Source organism: Struthio camelus, chromosome 5 (genome assembly GCF_040807025.1).
Source record: "Struthio camelus isolate bStrCam1 chromosome 5, bStrCam1.hap1, whole genome shotgun sequence".
NCBI classification, from domain to species: Eukaryota; Metazoa; Chordata; class Aves; order Struthioniformes; family Struthionidae; genus Struthio; species Struthio camelus.
Genome location: NC_090946.1, coordinates 43,995,067 through 44,017,772, shown reverse-complemented (window position 1 = coordinate 44,017,772; position 22,706 = coordinate 43,995,067). Strand labels below are relative to the sequence as shown.

Sequence of the window (22,706 nt, the reverse complement as noted above, 5' to 3'; positions counted from 1 at the left end):
AACGTGTCATTACCAGATTTTGGCTTGGTGTGGCATAGGCTTATTTGAGACCAGTGCAACACTGTGTGGATGCATCATAAGGCAGTGGTTTATCTGGCACTAGTGATGTAGAGCAGATGCACTGCTTTTGCAATGGTTGTTCTTAATTATTTAAATGTGGAAAAATAACCCAAAATAACTTGCAAGTGTGTGGATAAGCCTTGAGTAGTTCTGACCTTACAAAACCAAGCGTACCAGTGCATAAAAAAGCTAAAAGGTTTGCATGCTGGGGCTAGATTTTAAGAATAACTTTGAAACCTGAAGATGAGGTTCCTAAACATTGAAGTCAGTTAAACATCTGTTTCTTTGGAGGAACTATTGTCTGTCCTGTCTAGCACTTTTAAAACCTTCATAAGGACTGTCTCTTTGTATTTTTATGTGCCTAGAAAGCTTTAAAAAATACTGGCATTCTTTTCTGGCATCCCTATAGAAAGTCAAGGTCGTTATTACAGAAGCGTAAGGGTAGATTGAAACATCCACTTACAGTCGTGCCATGCTGATAAAAACTGTAGGATCTGTTCTGTGGATTCCTCAGAGGGTCTGCCTGTGTTCCTGCAAAGCACTTGCAGTCAATCTGGAGACCTTTTCTTAACTGTGCCATAAAATGAATGTGGGCTTGCAACTTTAGGCAGGAAATAGTTTGCTATGGAATGACACGTCTGCACTGGAACATTTCATTTTTCAGTTTAAAACTCATTTCCTTCCACTGTGGGCACGAGCTCACTATTATTGAAAGGTAATGAGCTCCCAGCAGCTATCGCAGTTGTCAGGTGGCAGAGGATATCAGACTTTGGTTAGCAGCTTGTGTGTATGTTCATTCATCTTGCTCCCATCAGTTTGTGCGCTCTGGTGCCTACATTTCTATTATTTTCTAGCCTCCCTTTCCTTTTTTTACTGAGATTTTATGTAGAGGTGCATTGTTTTTTTGGAAGAGTTGTTGCATTCGCGTTTTAAAGGAAGCTTCACAGAGGTCTTTTATTTAATACTTTTAGGGCTTCCAGATTCTGAAGTGTTTTCTTATTTTTAGGCTCTTTTGGAGGCAGAATGAACTCTGCTTTGTGCTCTGGATCATTTGTTGTGTTGTGGATTTTATTCTAACGTTTTTGTTTGTTCCCGATTTGAGAAATATGTTGCTCTATTGTCTAGTAACAGTTGGTTTTTGTTCTGCCACTCTAACCAGTGCTAGTTTTTGAAGCTGTGGAACAGTTTGTAGGAATATACCAACATTTGTGCATCCCCGAGTTGTCAAGTTTGAGAGCAGGAATATGTTTATTCAGAGGCCACAAGGCAGGGTGTAGGGAGAGCATAATTTTCTACAGTCTGAGTTGCAGTAGGAAACTAGACCAGGAAAGAAGGAAAGCCCTACATCTCCCCTCTTGAACTCCAGCGTATCTTCAAATCACTTAATACTGGTGCTTTCTCAAGGATGTGTAAGAACAGGATGAGTATTGTATTGCTAAGGACGAGTAACAGTGAATAAAGAAAAAGGCATAAACATCATCTTACTCTTTTCAGAAAGACAAATGCTTAGTTTGACTACACAGAATTTACATCAGCTGTCACTGAGTTATCTGCAGCTAAATGTAGAAGCAAAAATTTGCCTTCAAGAGCACTGTGGTCTTCTATGGAGACGTTTTATGCACACATTTTCATTTCTTTTCCATTTTTCTTAGTTGCATTGGGCTGACTTAAAAGTTACGTTTCTAGAATTTAATCATATTAAAGCCTAGATTTTCTCATTTTAAGTTCTGAATTCTGTCCTCCTAGGGGAAGTTCATGCTGGAGAAGGTCTAAGTGTTTCCACCTCAAAGCTGTGGCCAAGTCAGGGGTCTGTCACAGGGGGCAATAAGTTCATGTGGGTATAGCAGTACAGAACTGAGCTTCCAAGGCAGCTTTCATCTACCAGCTTTGCAGACTGAATCCTTAGGGTGCAATTTGCAAGTTTCCCATGACTTGAATCCTGCAGGGTTCATTTAGCCCTGTTTGTGATTCCATTATAGGAAAAAGGTACATAAAAGAGGAACAATGCCTGTTCAGAAGACTTTCCGTTTCTTGCTTCTAACTCATTAAAACTACTGTTTGCCATGTTTAATGCTTTTGTACTGGTTTGATCTTTGAAACAGTTTTTACCTCTTTATTAGTTGACGTTCAAATGATTCTGTTCATACTCATTGCTAGATTTGGTGAGAGGGCAAACCCCTCAGACAAAAGAAACAGTATGTCAGCTCCTATTTAGAATAGTATTAGTTATTTAAAATAATATTCTGGGCATGGAATGTTGCCTGAAATATGGCTTTACAAGCAAATGATAAGCATGCTAGGACATGGATTCACAGCTCATTGATTGCACCACGATTACTACCTGTATATACTAATCTCATGGCAAATATGAGGTAGCTCATAACACTTTACTGTTTTGCATTTATAGAAGGGTAGGGTCCTCCACAGTATAACTTAATGCTATAAACAACAAAGTAAATACACTTGCTTTGTGTCTCGCCACAACTTGCTTGTGTATCCACAGTCTGATTAATAAACGTTAGGCAATGTACAGTGCTCTAGGGAAGAGCTCTGTAAAGTGAGAAAGCTTGGAAAAGTGACTGACCAGTGGTCGTCAAGTAGCTTGACAGTGGCAGAGTTGGAGGAGAACCTGCAAGTCCTGGCACTCAGTCCTCCAACCAGGATCTCTACACTAAAATAAAGCTGGCATGATGCATGTGCTTATCAAAGTGTGTTTAGCTCTTCATGCACTTGAATGACCAAGTTCGACTTGATGAAATCATCAGTAGATATAGTGAGGCTGATGGGTAGAACATATAAAACACACTGTGATATTGGAAGACAACATATCCCCAGCAGCATACTCAGGAAACCCCGTAAAAGCTGTAAACACTTTTTCTTTCTCCCACAGACTGTTGTCACTACCCAACTGCAGCAGCAACCCACAAAAATATCATATAGCATCTTCTGAAAGTCAATAAATAACCTATTCAAGACTAGAAAATGATTTTATTTCCAGGAGTGAGTGCCACACACAAAGAATGATGCATGACCAATCTGGCCTGCAGACCAGTATGCTCCAGGTCTGACAAATCAGTAGTAAATTTGCTTGGCCAAAAGTGCATTATCTGTAGTAGAAACTCCCTTGAGGCTCGCAACATTATTAGCAACAAATTTGCAGTTAATATCATGCACAGTGTAATACTTAAAATCACAATAACTCCTTTCCATTCCTGGATCCAGCTACTTTCTCTTGCCTGATTATATAAAATTTAGGAATTGCTTTGGTCTGTTTTGCTACTTCAGTTTGCTCTTGGTCATTGCGTTGTGTATTTGAATGAAAAAAAAAAAAAAGCTTGAGAGATCACTGAGTACGTTTTGGAAATTAAAGGCGTTCATTTTACATTTCATGGCAGGACCTCGCAGAGCAGAGCAAATTCTGATATAGATGAGACAGGGAGATAAATCTATTGCAATTACTATACGGAGTTTCAAAATAGCATTCCCAGGAGAGCTTACTGAGAGTCATTACAGAAATTGCAATGAAACTAGATGACCTTTCAATCTCTTTATCTAAATCCCTGCAGTTCCTGTTTCAAGGCAAATACAACGATAATAAATATTGATCAGTGAAAGTTAATCTATGCTTTCAGATGCTTTTTTGGCTTAAAGGTGAAATCTGTGTGCTCCAGCCTGTCTTTCCCCTTCTTGTTATCCTGCGTTTTGTTTCTCTGCAAGTCTAGTCCTGGAAAGAACTCCCTAAATATTACAGTGTCAGTACTCCGCGTCTGTTCTGGGTGGGACTGCAGAACTGCCTACTTTTCCTGTGGGGTACGCTACTGCCCGAACACAATACTGTTAGCAAGTAGATAAACTTGAGGGAAAAAAATGTGAGTTGCTAAGTAAAAGGCTATAGGGAGACTTTCTAAAGAATAAGTTTTGTTCAGTGTTTTCACTGATGACCTGAATACAAAATGCTGGTATTTGCTAATGATGCAATATTAGCAGTGACAGTCAGTATAGGAGAGGACTGACATATGCTCTAGAAAGAACTGGGTGAGCTTGAGGATTAGAGCAGTAAAAATATTATGGAACAGACTAGTCCAGGGTACAAGCCTGCACATTTTGAAGCAAAAACATGACCTTTCTCCTTCATCTGTAAGCACATCCTTTGAAAAGGATCAGTGTGTGTTAATCGTAAGAGGAGCCATGAATGAGCAATATGACTAAATGAAACAGATAACATATGGTCATTCAGCCTTCTAGTTAAGGGACTGAATATGTAAGAGAGGATTGCTGCTGCGGAACATAGTTCTCCATCAAGGCCTCATCTTTAATACGTCATACATTTTTGCATATGCTTTTCAAGAAAAATACACTAAAGCTGGGATGCTGAAGAGGGCTCACAGGAAAGGCTATTTCAAAGATTAGAGAACTGGGTATCTGACAAGAGCTGGTTAACACGCAGAAAGAAGAATTTTTCAATCTGGAGGAAAATGTAGCTCAAGAGCTATCTGGAAATAGATGGCCGTAAGTAAATTTGGGCTAGACATTTGAAGAGGTTTCTAAAGAGTGAGGTCCTCAAGAGCTTTCCATAGGAGGAATGTGGGATTGGTAACTTTCCTTATGAAATGTTGTCTGTAAGACTGTATGTATAGACTCATGAAGCCTTTTCCAGATCTCTATCCCTAAAAATATATAACAGTTGTTGACCAAACTCTGTATTTGGTTGAGACCCTTTGTTTAGTTTTATTTAGGGGGTTAGGTATTGGAAAAATGTGTGAAAGTCTTTTTATATTCCGTTAACCACATTCTCTGTTTTCTCCTTCTCCCATCACAATTAGTATTTTAAGATTGGCATCCTTCATTGAAAAAAAAAAAAAAAAAGAAATCAGTAAAATAATTCCTGCCCTGCCTTATAGTGGGGAGCAACTCTGAGAAAACCGAAGGAAGAGAGGCCAGGACTGAGACTTTTCAAGACAATAGATCACTCTTAACAGTTTTTTTGCGTAGGGTTTTGAGGACCAGAATGAAATATCTGATTGGGCACAGAGTTGGGACAAACCTGTGACCTTCTGTAAAAATACTTCCACTGCAGAATAACCTGACAATTAGGAGTCTGCCAGGATATGGTAGATTCCTGTCCAAATGCACGTTCTGTTCCATGTAACTCAAGGCCCTAGACCTCACTCTTCCAAGTTCTCCACTGGTTTGTCCGAAACTACACTTGCACCAGTCCTATGCCAGGAGCACTTTGATTTTCAGGAGTGCAAAGAATAAATAAGGTGTTTACTGAAGATGTTGTTTTGTGAATACATTAATTTTTTTGTCTGTAAGAGAGAAAAAAAATCTCTTAGGCTTTAAATATTGCCATTCTACGCAGAAGGGATGATTGTTCCAATGTGATCTTTCAATGTGGGTTATAGGCACTGTGGAAAAGTCTTCCCAATATGTTTTATTTTCTCCTATTTCTACCCAGTGCGTGCACTTATCAACTCCTTCTTTGCATTCATTGTAAATCCAAATGTTGTACAGTTCTTTTGTACAGTTCTTTTGTACAGTTCTTTTGTACAGTTCTTTTGTACAGTTCTTTTGTACAGTTCTTTTGTACAGTTCTTTTGTACATTCTCTGAAGCTATATTTCTTGTTTGAGTGACCTCTCTAATTAGATACATAGAGATATATTGGCATTGTTATATTTATATTGATGTTTCTTTTTTTTAAATGTCATGCCATGTGAATGGTAAGGTCTAACTTCAAACATTTTCTTTGACTACGCATACAATGAGGTGGGCCTTGTCTTCTGCTACTTGCTTGGCACTTATCAGCATCACACAATGTTATTAACGATATGCAACATCAGTAAAGCAGATGGAACTGTGAGCCAGGATAGGAACTGACCTTATATACTCACCTGACCAAAAAAAAAAAAAAAAAAAAAAGCAGAGCTTGTGGCATAGCTAACATCTTCCACTAGGACAGGCTCAGAAGTGCAAGTTGCAAAGCAAGTACATCTGTAGATCGGTACTGTGCAAGTCTTGTTTGTTGTTTCTTTTAAGTCCAGTGAGCTGTATTATTGGATCTTTCTTTTCAAGTAAAAAACAAACAACAAAAAGACTCCCCCCCCCACTTGCTACCCAAAAAACCTCACAGACACAAATGTTAATCAGTTAAAAAAATCAAGAGCAAAGCAGTGGCTTGGGACGTTATCCTTCTTGACTAGGAAAATCAATAGACGTTTCCACTATGTTTCATTTTCTTAGGTGCCAACTATGTTTAAACTTAGGAATTTTAATTTGAAATAAATTGAAATTAATTCCACAGAGCAGGAAAAAATATCTCACCCAGGAAGGGTTATAATATTTCTTCACTGTAGAGAGAATTATATTGTTCACTTTCAAAGGAGTCATTCACTACAGTGGCTCATAAGTACTTTACGAAAAAAGCCATAATACTTGACCTTCATGGGTGAGAAGTCCTTAGTTTCCTGGGATTATTGCCATTCTCTAATTCAGTTCGTTGTCAGCTATTGTGGGAGGAAAAGAGAGGCAGGGTTTTTCGGTCCTTCTGCAGCTGAAGAGATGCCAATCTTTAAAGGAATCTTTCAGGGAAAGCTGAACACAGCAATTACTGCAACGATCAGATTGGAGGCTTCACGCTGGATGGGAACCCTTTGCCGTGCTTCAAAGAGCAGCCGTTTCCTATGGTCCGCTATTGAAGCTTGCATCAACACCATTAATGGGTCTGTTTGTGTAGTTCAGTGCATCTGCGTGTACGTGTGAGCGTATAGCTGTCTGGATAGGAGGGAATTCTTTTTCTTATCTTTACAGTGATCAGTTTTCTTACAAAATTGTTAGTCTTGATGACTGGTGTTGTTTTAACTTGATATGTGCAAACGTTGACTTGACATCTGCATGTGTCATACAGGTGGTCACCCCTGAAGAAAGGCTGGGTCATCTTTGAACCTACTCACTGGAGAGAATAGAAGGGGCCACCACTTTAAAAGCAGCTTGCATGAACTTAAATCCCTCTTTACCAGTACCACAATAGCAGGTATAGATAAAATTTGGTCTCTGAAATATAACCTTTTTTGGGTGATATTTCTTTGCACCTGCCTCCTCCTTTTACTGTTTGGATTTCAGAAGTGGACTGCCAAAGCATGGAGTTTTTGGAAATGCTATCAGCACTGCACTGCAGATTGGTTGACCCCTCATGCTGTTAGAGACTGACTGTTGCAAATGTTCTGATCTGTCTTAGCAGAGCGCAATCTGACGTCCGTGTACAAGGGGATTCTTTAACCTGTTCTAGGAAGGATCAGCAAGTGTGAGGTGGATGTGGGGTCCTTAAGATAATATTCATTACTTCTAGCAGGAGACCTGTCTCCCCTGACAGCACACAGATTAAGAAAAGCAAAAGCGCGAGAGAAGCCCTAGTTGGCACCCAATGTGAGCAAGTCAGTTCTAATGCTACTGAAAGCCAGCTAATTCTGCCTTGACATCAAAGAAAAACATCAAAGGAGGTTTTTCTGTCTCTCCAGGTGCTAAAGAAAGAGCTTTTCCATACTGACATGACGCTGGCTGAGAGTACGGAAGTGTGTCGTGCTTGCTTACTATTAATACTGAAATCGTTATACTCAAGTAAAGCTCACTGAATGTATTGTCAACACAGGCTAGTGAATTACACTAGTAGTTTGGCAACTGTACGAACAGCAGAAGAGAAATGAGATAAGACAGTAGGAGATTGAGGTGTTCCCTGATTTTCCTAAACAGTGAAGACAATGTTCTTCATGGGATCTGTTCTGTAGCTTGCTGCTACTGTATGTTTCTCCTTTTTACACTCCCGAAGCCTCTCATTCTTCTGCATTGCTTACTTTACACATACACTGCCTTGGTTGTGTGTGGAAAATGGCAGGTGAGGCACAGAAGCAGCCTCCTTAGCGTAGTTTCTGCAGCCATGTGGTAGCTGGATTCACTGCCTGGCTGCACATGTTCCTCAAAAGCCTTTGTGAATGATATTTGCTCTGTTGAAGAGAGAAGCTTTTTTTATTGCCCAGTGTGTGCAAGCTATCTGTCTGTGCCTCCACCCTGTAGCTTGTTTCTGGGCTGAACTGTAACATAAGTTGCTATTTCAGTCCACTAAGAGATCATCCATTGTGCCAAATTGATTTTCTCATCTTAGCACCACATAGACTGAGCTCACAATACTGTTATTCACATTTATTTTCAGTTTTGACCTACAACTGAATTTGAACCTGATCCATATGATGAATTGCATAAATCCTCTATGCTTTACCATCTCTCCATCCATCTATATTCAAAATCCTCTATGCTGCGTTTTAGCTTTTTGCAGCAAAAATGTGTGCTCCATGTCATTAATAATACAGAGGTACTTGCAGAGTATGCTGACATGACAAGTGCGAAAACTGAATGTTATGGTAGACTAAGCCATCTTCAACTAGTGGATTTAAATCAAGAGTGGGTGAATTCTGAAAAATACAGATAAAATCAGAGCTGCCTTAATTCCTGGAAGATAACATAAGATATTCTACAAGTGGGTTAGAGACTGGAAATGGAAGTGAAGACATTGCTGTCCTGGCTTCAGACTGTGTTTCCATATAAATATAAATATAGAGACATTTTTCTGTTTTATTAAGAGACTATAGATTTTATCTAAGACTTTGGTACAAGAGTGCCAAGTCTCAGACTGGATGGGTAAATAACATCAGGAAACATGACTAATAAATGACAATTTTCTAGGCAAAACATTAAAGATAAATGAATTTATTTCTAAAACTGCTCATACTTTTTCTGTTCATGGTATCATTTCTGTCTGTACCAGTAACTGCTAGATCTGGAGATCCTCGATCTAGCCGTTTCAGTTGTACGTACTGTCTGAAACTCTCCAGAAGCTCCAGGACAAGTGATCCAGTGAAATAATGCCAAGGACTTGCTAAACACGCTGAGTGAGAGAGCTGACCTATATTTGGGCAAACAGTGGTATCTTAGCTGAAGTCCGTGTGTAGATATGCTACATATACGCATGCTCAAATGATCATTTGAATTCCTTCCTTATCTCTTTGAAGGCTTACTGTAATCTTGGTTTATCCAGTGATCTGAACAGGCTTCAGATTAAACTAAGTAATTGTGAGATTTATATCAGCCTAAAGCAACAAAATGGAATCTTTGTACCTTTTTCTCGTTACTTGCTTGCGGGTGAGGTGAAGGGCTTAAAGAGTGGTCTGGAGAAATCCCTTCTGCAGTTGCAATGAGAAAGGATGGGTTTCTTCACGCTGTTGATGACAAATGATGCCAGTGGACCCTCTTACGTAATAATACTGATTGCTAAGTGACTCTTTTCTGACGAAGGTGAGAGAATAGTTTATAAGCACTGAAAAGTATCACTGTTGATACTGCGCAGGCGGATGACTGTGATGAAAGATCCAAAGACATTTGCTAATACTGACTTTGCCACTGACCTCAATAATAAAATTAAAAAATTCTGACTTTTAAAGAAACGCCTATACTAGCAGCCCACAGGGCAGTTAAAAATAGCTTATTTCTTGTTTGTAGGTGACGCACATACGAGGTAACATAACTTCTCGCCACAAAGTTGTAGGAGTTTTGTTGGCTTATGTGGTGTTGGGAATATGAAACGGAGGAAGACAGAGAATACAATGCTTGTTCACAGTCTGAAGAGCTCCTTTGCGAAGTTGTCATAAAGAGGCGCTCGTTTTCCCATCTGGCAAGAAAATCATGGACCCAAAGCAGGTTAATGTTTCGGCTGAGTAGATCTAAGCATCATTAATGGCTTTCTGGAGCATGCCAGATGCAGGAAGCTTTCAAGGTGCAGATACTCTTTTTTGGAATTCATTGTTTTTAAAATTGCTTATATTAGAATTGCTCATATTCATTGTCCATAGAAATGCTCTTGCTGCTGCACTGGGCACCTTTCTTACGCTATGCAGAGTCTAGGAGCTGGACAGAAGGCTTTTCTGACCAGCCAGAGGAGTTAGATGGACCTTAGCAAAGCCCTTCACTCCTGTTTCCCACCTAGCGGGGCTGCAGACAGATGCAGGAAGGCAGACGGCTCGGGGGGAGCGTGCCAGCTGGGACCGGTGAAGGTCGAGGAGAGAGGCCGAGCTTTTGCTGTGCCCACACAGGACAGGTCGTCTGTCACCCACTTCTCCCTGAAGAGCATCTGCTCTTGTTGGGAGGTTTATGGCCAGGTTTTTCATTTACTTTGTTGTTCTGCTTAGAAGTCAGTGATGTCCCGTCAGGAAATCGGGAGGAGTCTGGGCATCCTGTTGAATTAGCTGTGACATGAATACAGAGGCCAAGGAAGTCAGGAAAGAGCAGTTTCCGTAGCTTTCGTTCCTGTCCCAAAAATGTAAGGCCATCTTTATCTCCACCCTAAAGCGTGAAATTTTAACAGTGTAACGCTTTTTTGTCTTTTATATATAGCATGTACAGAATTGGTGGTATGCTAGGTACTTCCCAAAGAAATGAGGTGAATAGGACCCCTACCCAAAATTGCCAACCTACCCTAAAAGCAAAAGGAAGAAACTGATAAAAGTAGCTGTTGGTTTCACCGCGCTTGCGCAGGCACGTTAGTGCCTCCGTGCACATGGCCCTCCGTGGCATTGTATTGACGCTACTGCAGAAGGGCTGCAGGGCTCAGCAGACTTGCTGCGAGCTTGCTCGCTTCACCCAAACTCAAGGGCGATGGAGGAAAGAGTGGAAGGCTGTGGCTGGGGGACAGAGCCCAAAACAGCAGGGGCTGTATGGAAACAGGCATGAAGGAAGGGGAGCAACGAAGGAGGATGTCTCCACCGAGTGCGTAATCAGCGGACATAAAATGAAGGCAGGCAGAAAAGGAGTTAAAACAGTGCAGGGTCCCGAGCATAAGCAGTGCAAGATACTGTAATGGAAGAAGACTTCTGCATCGCGTATGCTTTCTTACGCCCACCCCTAGTTTGAATTATTTTATTAGTCTCTCATGTGGAACTGCTCAACTCCGTTTTGTTGCCCTAGGCAGATTCCTCCTGCATCTAGAATATTGTCTCTGTTGGGAGTTAATTATATGGCCTGAATAATTAATGTTCAGTTTTGGTAAATCACACAAAATAACAAATCAGATCTCTGTTTCTGCTACAATTTATATAACAGAACAATAGCTTCCGTTTGTGAAGAGAAAGATTAGAACAGCAAAAGAGTCACTGTAGTATGATATTTAAAGTTTACCCTGGCAAGTGATTTTAATAGTTTCATAGAAATGATTTTGTTTTTAAATCGAGGTGGTTCTTATCTTCATTCTCACCCCAGTAAAGGTGTACAGTTTTGTATTATTTTACTGCATATTAGAATGAAATGTGAAAACACAAGCTTATGTTTACAATTATAAATGTGTTTTCATGCATGCAAACGGCCAGTGAAACTAGCAGTGCAGAAAGAAATTGCATTTTTGTTCTCACATTGCTTTTTTACCAAAGTATCTCAGTAATACCTGCAGTGGAATTTGGCATGATCATCATACAGAGATGGGCTGTCTCGTGTATGCTTCTGTCACTTTGTGTCTGCTAACTTTAAGAAATACGTTGAAGATCGCACTTCATGTCTCTTGAAAAGTAATCCTGGGGATTATTTTTATTTTCTTGAGAAGCTTCTCTAGGGGAATACTAATGACAGTGAAAGGGATTACAGCCTTTAGTGTTCATTTCTTTTTTTTTTTTTTGTATTTTGGAAGTCACAGAATGGCATTTGTGGTTTCTATCACATCCATAAGAATTCAAATTCGGAACTGAGAGTGGGGGAGAGGACATTTCCTGTCTCGCACGTTTGTGTATCTGTCACCAGAGAGACTTTTATCACTCTGAGGCTGCCTGGCTCTGGAGTCTTTGATGTCCATTTTTCTGAATATGATCTGCCAGCAGATTACTGAAATTCCTCGAAGGGAGCAGTGGTCGGGCTGCAATGGTACAGCAGAAGCATCCTGTCCAGTAGGATGCATCTTGTACTTCTCAAAAGTATTTGTGTGGTTAATTTTACTATAATGCACAAGTCCTTCTGGGTTAATTATACCTTTCTGGGATCTGAAACTAAATTGCATGTTAATTTCTTGGTGTTTGATTTTTTAAATACAGGTTTGCAATGATTAGGGTGTATTATCTCTTCTGGTAACTGTTTATGCTTGAATCTTCTGGCTTAAATGGGTGGTAGAAAAATGCTGTCTCATTATAAATAGAAATACTTAAGTAATTAAACTTGAGCAGTACTGTTTTCATGCATTTGAAAAGCATGGGTGTATCCTGGTACTTTAAATAAAGCATTTCACTTCCACCTTTAGAGAATTCTTACCAGGACCTGTGAGGCGACTGCTTTTCTAAGAGGTGGAGCACGTCTGAGGCCATGACGGGAAAATCCATTGCATCAGTGCCAGTGCAAGCGTGTTTAATGGATTCGTTTTGTTGTGTCTTGCAGTCACGGTGTTGAAGTTTGGGGTTAGTTTCATTCCATTTTGTCTCCCTCAGCGGCAGTAGACTCTGAGCTCTGGAACTCTTTATTTTTATCCGTAGTAGAGGATGTAATTGTAGATATCCTCAAGCAGTAGTCCCTTTGAGGGACTTGATATGAAATACATCATGTTTTCACTGATGCTGGGTAGCTCTTCCCAAGACAGTACTTTCAGAAAGGTTTTGTTTCACTGGTATGACAGTTTAAATGAAATACTCTCACAGAACACCTATCAACTTTTGCAGGTGTTTGTTTTTGGTAGGGGGAAGGTAGGGAAATGCTGCCTGCCAAGGAAGTGTTCATGCCGGCGTTCTCTAAGTAGATGCCACAGCCTCTTTCTTTAACAATCCAGGGTCCATTGCACAGTTTCTATACCCTGATCTGAGCACTTTAATCTTAGGATGGATGTCTTAGGAGTTAAAAATTATCACTCTCTCTTCTCTTTCTTCCACCTAGCGATATTATCATAACAACATTACTGAGTGGCAACTCAGTTAGCATTCAGACACAATTATAATTGATATCTTTTCAGTTGTATTATTTGGGGGGACGGGGTATTTTTTTTTTGACCGTAATATCTCCTAGAGTTACTATATCTTAACACTCCTACTCTTTTCTATATATCGTTCCTATACTAATCCAAAAAGCACACATATGCTATTCTCTCATCTGGGGGGCTTACTCTAGGTATTTTATGACTCGTGGTACCTCTTAGTTGTTCTGATTTAGGAAATGTGTTTTCTTAGAAGATACATCTGCCCTCTCCCTCCTGGCCCCCAGTTACCCCACTACTGAAAGGGACATTTTCTATGAATCCTGATCTCATTTCATGTCCACCCCAGTCAAAGATAAAGCAAGTTTAACAGCAAATTGTTTGAGACTGGGGGAGTGTTTTGGCAAAGTATGATGGTATGCTAGTCCTAGCCTTTTCACTCTTCCTCACGCATCTACTCTTAGCTTGTGCCCGACAATCGGTATTGGGCTTGGCAGACTTTTCCTTTGGCCCTCTATGACCACTCCTATGTTTCAAGGTTGTTATATAAACTTTCCTCTCACCCCCTGAAAAGATGCTGGCTGATCAGGAGATTTCCTAAGATTTGATTTTAGTTATTTATATTTTGTGTTTCTGAATTTTAGACAAATTATCATAACTGACTTGAAAATGGATAAGGGAAGAGAATATGATTTCAGTTAATAATACGTATATCATTGTGCTGAGCAGATGATTTTCAGATCTTTCAGATCAATGTATATTTGCTTTCCTGCTGAGCCTTAAGAGTTTTTCCTATTGTAAAGCTGCTCTAAGTTTTAAGCAAACTTTCAGTGTTATACTGACATTTTTTTCCTTACAGCTTTAAAAGAAGGAAGAAAATGATTCAATTCCCACTGATTACCAAGAAAGCATGCATTTTTCTTTTATAAAGAAAAAATCTCATAATTTTGATGAATATCTGGGTCAATAAAAGAAAAAAAAAACAGGTCTAACCTATCTTTGTACTTGAGGGACTCTCAGGCTTGCTTTGAAAAAGAAGAAAAAAAAACATAGGAGAAGAATAAGTAAAGGCAGTAAAAATGAATTCTAATAAAATGATACTATCATTTTAAAATTTCAATTGAATTTTTTCTAAATTATATTATTAAAGCTAACTCTACCACCGCTGTAAAGGATTAAAGGAAGAATATTTAGGTTGTTTCTAAATTGTTTAGTGTTTCATCAGTTTCTGTTTGTATTCTGATTTGTTTCTTCTATTGCTTGTGTCAGACTTCCACAAGGAAACAAGAATGCTGCGCTTCGATCTCTTTTTGTACTTGTGCAATAGAGGTGAAAGTGGAAGAGTTTGGCACTGAAGGACTCTGGGATACCTAGAGTATCCAAAATCATTCTAGCTGATTGACTCGATCGCTTCTCAATTTCGAGAGCTTGTTGCCACTTGTTGAAATGGTTTCAGAGTGTCTGTTTCAAACTGGGCAAGCTCCAGGTAGCCGTGCATCTAACTTAGTCTCTTGTATGAAACAGTGAAGCTCTGGCTTCGCACTGGTGTCATTGAGGTCGCGCAGCTTCCGCCTCTGCATGCGACTGCGCCTCAGTGTGCTCAGGACTTTGACCCCTGCTGCCTGCGATGTGACCTCAAAAAGGGAATCAGCCCTGGGACATTATAACTTCTCTCTAAGAAGTGCCACTCCCAGGCATGCAAGGTTTCTACTCGCTGGTTGAAGCTTCTGTGCCAGAGATCACTTCCAAATTGTGCTGGTCTGCTTTGTCCTCCTGTTTTCCCAGTGTTAGTCTCTTAGTCATTCAATCCTCTAAAAAGAAACTGTATAAGTAAATGTGCATTTTTTTTTAAATAAAGGAAAAAACAAATCAAAGAAAAGCTCTCTACATAGACTTACTTGTTCTAATATTTGTTTTGTCTCTTCTGTGTACGGTAAGTCTCACACGAGTCACATAGGCAAAATAATAATTGCAGTTAAACCAGCAAGAGAGAGCCTCCTTCCCCAATCTTCCTTAGTGCACGGGTACAAGAAAATTTTGCGTAATTGGAATTTTATAGGAATAGAAGAGCAATGCTGAGGTCACTGAGCTACAGGTTAAAGTAAACAGCAACACGTAGTTACATGATGTAGTGCTAGTTCCTTCGATTTCAGAGTAAGTTAACGGTTTCACAACGCTTGGTGGAATTGGAAGGATTCGAAGAGTATCATCTGTCTGCGCAAGTTCATCATAAGTGGACGTTTCTGGAAGTGGGACAGCCAGATAGCTGACCAGAATAAGAGATCCTAAATGGCAGTACTGCTGTTGACTTGTAGGTCTTCTGTTGCTCCATGTTATTACAATACAGGAGCAGGGTAGTGCCAGTCCTGATAGCTGTGCTCTTCAACAAAGAATTCTGACTTTGTGAATGTTTTTTGTGAGTAGAAGGATACTCACAATGGTTTCAGGTGCAGCCGCTAAACACAACAAAATATGTTCAACTAAATCTCTCTAGTTTTGTAAAACTCTCTAAAATCCATGATTAATTTCAATAATCTTAAAAAATTCAACACTCCTTTCTCATTGGACTAACTTGCATAGTGGTGGTCTGCAGCGTGAGAATGCAGTCCTTGCGTGGTTCCTCCAAGCTGCGTTCAGAGCTGTTGTTAGTAGGGGCCGGTCGGTTCAGTTTCCTGCTTGTAGCTTTGATTTCTCCTGAGGGGTAATCATGGTGTATGATATTGTTACTACAGGTTTCTCTGTGTGAGTTATTTTTGCAAATCTTAAACTTTCCCATTCTTGTTTTGCTCAGAGGAGTTGAATGCCCTCTCACCTGCCTCTGTCTCACAGATGAATTCTTAAACCAATTTATAAATATTAATAAGTCCAAACAGTATGCCATTGGACAGGAGAGTGCTATCTGAACTACATAGGGAATTCAAAAATAAAAACAACTTCTGTTCTGAATTCTTGTTTTGCATGTTCTCAAACTGCAAGGCTGAACGTGCAACAAGCGTACACATCTCGGCACATTTACCAGGATAATCTAATGAAAGCAATTAAGTTTTTGAAAGAGAAATACTCTGCTGTTTTGCAGTACTGGAGCAGACTGTGGTATATCTAATGCTGTTTACTATTTTGCTGCCAGCAGAGTGGCTAGATGCTTACCATTTTGGCATGAGGGGACCTCACAGCGTAGCCAGGTGACTGTGCGGGGCTGTTTCACGTGTCCGGTGAAGTGGGTCCTTTCCCCATGGCTGCCTACTGTGCTTTCCAGTCATTTTCAACTTTTGAATAAAGCAACTGTGGATTTAAAGTTTCACTGATTTGAAAGTTGATTCTTTTAAATGGAGTCCACTATAATTCAAATGCAAATATTAGTCCTGTTTGTATAAATGTTCAAGCCATTTTAATACCTCTAATCTATTTGCCTGAGCGATTTCCTCTGGCAGTGAATTCTCCTGGTTAACTGTCTGCTCTCCTAAGAAGTGCCGGGTTTTATCTGTTTTCAAAGTTGCTGCCTTTCAGTGTTGTCAGTGCCCTCATTTCACGATTCTCTGTAGAGTTAGTGTTTGATTTACCACTTGAGGAGAAATACCCTTGCCTGAGGAAAGAGGCTTGTATTTGGCGGCAGGTAGAGTGGGTGGGTATAATGTCTGCACAACCGCGCAGAGCTGTCACTCTGGCTCCTGCTGGTCTGTGGAGGAGATGGAGTATTTCCTAATGAGTTAAATCCCTTGAATCAGGTCACAACAAGAGAATTTGGTTTTCCTAGTGGATGACAAAGATTAAAGTCTCTATTTACACTTAGTGTTTTTAATTTTCTACTCCTGTTTCCCTCATCCACTGGAGACACTAATTAAACATACTTGAGTTTGGCAAATGAAAGGTGTTGAATAAAAGTACAAGTTTTTATATGTCTGTAGAATAAAGCAAATTGTATACATCTGGCCTGGTCATAAAATGATTCAAGTGACTGGGGAATGCAAGCAGGGCTGCTTATCTGGACGGCTACTCACTGGAAGTGGTGCAGATGTCCATAGTTGCACGTATTTAGCTGAGATGTCGTGATTATCCTGTTCCCGGGGAAAGATTGAAGGCGAATGGCTTTAATGCAACACCCACTACATAGCATGCAGCAGAAAAAGTTCATGCCCTAAACAAGCTGTTCTGCAGCACATCATCTCATCAGAGGACTTCAAAAGACCCATCAGATTTCCATAATGTACAAATAGGGGCCGTTTTACAAAGAGAGGGAACTCGGTTACACAAGGTAAGTTCATTTCATCTGACTTTTTAAGCATCTGCATGGCAGGTGTTTGAACATTCACACTTTATTTAATAATTTTGTCATGTTCATCTTACGCTCCTGTATAGTCAGTGGAGAAAAATGGAGATGTGTAGGGAATGCTCTACCTGACCCCATTTGCCTTCCCTACAGAGGGGCCTAAATGAGTAGCTGCAGCGTAACCATGTGCCCTCGCTCGCAGAGACCCCAGCCCCCCGCAGAAATAGCTGCCGGGTGGGAGAGCACCACTTTAATTGATAAGAAATGTCTAAAAGTGTCAGAAGAAATTGTAATATATAATAACAATAGTGGTCCTGACATGGACTGGTGCCTTGTTGCTGGTGGTTCTCCCTCTAACGTGATGTTATTGTGTTTACTCATTTTCAGAGATGAAGCTTACGTCTGGGGATAACTAAAGCACTGATGATCACTATAGAGTGTGCTTTACTACAAACAGATGATACAGCCCTAAAATGCCATTTCTCCTGTCCAACAGTGCTTTCATTCATTTTTTGCTCTTTGGATCCAGCAATAGGTATCAGTGGCCTGCATAGACTAGTGTTTCCTATCTTTGATTTGCATTAGTTTTTATTTATATTTATCTCTGATCTCTCTCCACACAAGTGCATGTGTGCCCACACACATGCACACACACACACGCACGCACACACACACACACACTCACAGCGTAGTGGCGGCTGACCATCTGCTTTGAATTACTGGAAGAGAAATTGTATGTAAAGGCCATCCAGGGACTATTAAAGAGAGAGGCAGAGGGAAGGAGCACTCTCTGTAATCAGCAGTTCATTAAATAGCAACAACTTGTGGCAGAATTTTGCTTAGGAGACTGCTGAGCATTTAGGTATCTTAATTGTTTGAATTAGGAATTTGAAAGCTCATTACGATCTTGGATAAACTGCTTCTGAAAGTTTAGATGAGAAAACTTTGTCAACACAGAGAAAGTAACAGATAGCAAACAACGGTGAAGGCATGCAGAAGAGAAACATAAACATTTAGGAAATTGTTTAGTTCAAATTATACAGAAAGTACAAAAATGACATGGCAGAAGCCAAACAACAGATGACACTGAAACTCTGTGTGTGAGCTGGTTTCTGTGACTGTGGAATAAACCTCCTTGGAGAGCCAGAAAAGTTTTAGGGGCTTAAAGGGTCAGGGAGCATAGTAGGAGTCTATAAAGACAATCAGAATCAGTAAACCAGGCTTTCCTGAAAGTAACTCTTGCCAGAGATGCAAAGGACAAGAACGTTGTCAAGGACGGAATATTTGCTGTGTATTTTAGGAAGAAGATAAGAGTATGTTAAAAATACTGCTTTCAAGTTTCGAAGGAAAAAGTAGGAGGGAGATTCTCATTCCTCCTTTACTTTTACAGTGAAAGGATTAATTTTATTTCAAATATCTCAATGCATAGAGGCCCATACTCTTCAGGATATTTTACATAGGAAATTGTAGCACTTACAGAGTCATCACTTAATCACAGTCTTTGTGATTTGGGAAATATAAGCAGTTGCTTCTCTGGTGCAGTGTTGTCAGTCTTAACCAATCCCCGCTCGACAAAACGGAGAAACAGAACACTTTTGGTTTGAAATTATCAGATGTCCTGAACTTAGCATTAATAATATATTAATTGCCACCTTATGGCCCTAGAGTTTGCAGATTGTCCTCCACAAGTCAGAAAATTTAAACGTAACAAACAAGAAATATCACACTCCAAAACTATCTTAAACAGGATTTCTGAAAATTGAATTAAAGTAAAAGACTGAGAATTTTTTCACTGCCTGAAGGATAGACAACTTGGGGGGGGGAGTGCTTGAAATTGAGGATCGGCAACCCTGATTCTAGCTGCTTTATCATGTTTTTATGATATTGACCTTAAAGATCATATTGTGTAAAATCTAAGACCACACTTTCAAATGTAAGCGCTTAGAATCAGATCGTTGAATTAGTAGCCTGACTTTCTTAGAGATATTTTAAGACTTGCTGCTTTTATTGGCTTTGGACTGTGGTTGTTGAGAAACAGGAAGCACTTGTTTTTCCCCTCAGATGGGACCACTGGTGTAGGTTTCAAGAAATGAGTTTAATTGCAGGAATCTAGATTCCAGACTCTGAAAACAGGGGGATTTATGAAGTCTACTCTGGACGTTAGTAGGTTACGTTGCCTCCTGTAATCTCTTCTTACCGTGCTGAGGTGTAACACAGGACTGCCCATCACGATTTTGGCCAATTTCCTGGCTTTTAATGTGCATTTGTACAGACAGCGCCCCTGGGTATGATGCTTCCTACCCTGCCCCATTTCCTTTGGCCAGCCTGATTTGTCAGCAAAAACATCAGCTGGGCAATTTCGAGGCGATGCAGCTGGGGGAAAGGAGGCTTTTGTCATGCTCTGTCCAGAAGCTTTCTTGCAAGCTCGGTGCTAAAAGTATGGTGGTAGAATTTCTGGGCTTTTGGCAAGTGCTTCGTGTAGGTCTAGTGAAGCAGGGTTTAGATATTGTTCAGGAAAGCACAGGAAGGATTTTAGGGAAAAATAGAATTGACTCCCATCCCTTTTCCTGTAACTTGCCTATTTCCTATACATTTGAGAAATCCAAAGCCTCTTTGCAATCAATCTCTCTTTTGAAATATTCTAGGAAAAGGGATTTTTTTTCTTGTGTGATAATAATTGCTCTTTTCTGGCTGTTTTTTAAAGAAACTGGGTAGGAACATTGCTAGAGATCTTCAGTCACACTCTCGTAAGCAGTTATCTGCTGCTCTCTCTGAATTACTTGGCGCGATAGATGTGCACAGAAGCAAGCTGGCAAAAACAAAAGTCTGATCTTGTGGGTTGTCTGTGGACTAAGGAAGATAAGCAAATTCGGACTGACAGATGGGGCAGCTCAGCTGTTAGTCTTCCGTTGGTGAAGGACTGCTTCAGTTCGGGTATTGATAACCAAAGCATTAGTACAACTTTGATTTATTTCTGAGAGTTCATACCATGCTGCATAGCTTTCTAGTTCAGCTCTTATTTGGAGAATGATCCACTTCACACAATCTTTTCCATATAAAAGAGAACAGAGATTGGCCAAGTGACTGATAAGGAAGATTTCCTGTGGCAGCCCCTACTTCCAAAGAGAGAAGAATAGTTTTTTTATTCCACAAATGGGCTGAAGCAATACCACTTCTCTGTGTAAAAATCTCCATACTGAGCAGTATTGTGAATCACTGAATACCTTGCTTACCATTTCTCTGATGGGCAAGTGGTTTCGCAACAAAAAATGAGATCAGCCAAGCTGAGATGAAAATAGCTTGCCCTGTTGATTCAACTTGCTTTCATTTTGACAGTGGTGAACAGCACAGGTTATACAGTAAACTGTGCAGTATCACATCTTCTGACAAAAATAATATACTAAGATGCCTGTCATCTGCTGTACAAAATATTGAAAGTTAAATGGTCATCATAAAATGTGAGAGTTGTCATTGATCTTTCTTGTCGCCGCTGAAGAGTTTAGTGCAGATGTGGCTTTGTAGGAAGTCACATTGGATTTGATTTTTTTTTTTCCCCCTTAAGTCACAAAAGCTCAAATTTGAGTTAGTGCTAACTGACTGGTGCTGTACCGTCGACAGAAGTAGAGAGGTGAACATCCCTCTGAGCCTTGCAGCCCTCCTTGTTTGAAGAAAGGCTGAAGAGCTTCACTGTCTGGCAGGTGGCTGCAATTTTGAAAATAGCTTCTTAATAAAATTCCTTCCCCTTGGTTTTTGCCTGACATTCTAATTAAGCTCACTGGGGAAGCGCGTGGCTTGGATTACTCCTTTAGTCTCAGACCCCTGCAAACAGGCAACAAATGTAGATGTGTTTATGCAGTTGTGGCAAGGGGGAAGACATCCAAATTCTTGGCCTGTGAAAGTACTGAAGCATTTTATATGAGAGAAGGAAAACAGTGACACGCTGTTCCTGAGACACTGTGGGAAGGGCAGGGGTGCTAATGAATTGGAAGAGAAAGACTAGATGCCCCAGAAGAGAGTGACAAGCGTGTGAAAAACAGATTGTGTGAGTAATTACTTTTGCATACCTTCCTGACCATTATCAGCAGGACTGGGTTTTTAATGAAAAAACTTAATTAAAAAGTTTAATTTTTTCTCTTAAGAAAACTATGTGCAAGGGCTCATTGGTGGGTGGAATTTAGGACGCTATGATTAATTGCTTTCAAGTGATCAGCTGTGTGAATCCTGCTTGGATGAGAGAAACAAAGTCACAGTTGGAAATCTGTTGGGCTAGCATACGAAAACTTGAGCTCCATGTCTAAAGCAAGTCTCCTCTGATAGCTTTCCCATCGTTGCCGTTGCTGGTAGATATTTGCTGGAAGGGACTTGCTGGAAGGAGGGACAGAGTGGACGCTGGCATGCAGCAGCTGCAGTAATTTTGCTTTCTTACATTCCCTGACTTTCCTTGGTGGTGGAAGCACCAGTGACAGCACAGAGCGGTGCCCATATCAGCGCTCCCTCTGAACTGGAACTGTAGGAAAGTCTCCCTCAAATGCTAGTGTCTGATTACTTTTTTACCCTTAGGATCCTTCTCTAGTCCTGGCCCAGAAAGCCATTGTATAAGGTGCTGTGGAAATGAGAACCTGTTACCTTTCTTCCATAGTAATGCATAGACCCACGAGCCTGGATGTTTGATTGACTGTGGCATGGGGCTTCGAAGCAAGAGTGAGGATGTAAATTGCACAAGGTCCAGGCCGAGCTGCAGACAGATGTGAGAGGAGCCAACTGTCCGAGTCTGACATGAGATGTATGGGATTTAACAGATCTGCAGAGACCACACTTAAAGACCTTGCTGCATAACAGAGTGTTTGACAAGTGGTGGGACACTGAATACAGTGGTTTTTATGTCTCTATTAACACGAATGCAGTAACTAAAGCAGTTAATGCAGTAAGACTGTATGTGGTACATGGCATATGCTATGGCTGCATCCATTCTTGAGAACTGTGGAGTTTGTTCCTTTGTAGTTTTTTTGTTACTTTCTAGTTGGAAATTATTTTGGTAATACTTGCTGTGCACCTGGTATGAGACAAGGAGAAGATGTGGAATTAAGTAAAGGAAGTGATGGAGGAGGACAGTAGCTGGAGTTTCTGTTGTGTGAGTAGAGAAACATTGTGAGGTAGGTGTTTTGTGTGAGTCCTGCATGCTGTATATACTGCACACTGGATACTCACGGACGATTAAAAAGCCTTCTGGAAACCTGCGCTCCCAATGAGAGCAGTACATATTGCATGATGAGGATGAAGAAGTAGCAGAAGGGCTCATAAGCTGCATGTTCTGTAACTTTTTTTAACGGTGCTTGAAAGCATTAGTCATGCAACAGGGGTAAAGAAGCACAGAAAAACAAGCTTTCTTCTAATGCTA

General features: G+C 40.3%; 1 protein-coding gene across 6 annotated transcripts in view; it reads left to right on the top strand.

Annotated features, from left to right (window-relative positions):
* The window catches only part of RGS6 (regulator of G protein signaling 6), a 304,375-nt gene that overhangs the window by 65,702 nt on the left and 215,967 nt on the right, over window positions 1–22,706 (top strand). Inside the window, exon 1 of one of the 6 annotated variants that reach the window (XM_068946098.1) lies at window positions 6,760–6,781. The exons of the other annotated variants lie outside the window; for them this stretch is intronic. The gene's annotated coding sequence lies outside the window, so the exon portion shown is untranslated. Of the gene's footprint in view, window positions 1–6,759; window positions 6,782–22,706 lie in introns of those variants that run through there. 6 annotated transcript variants of the gene reach the window in all.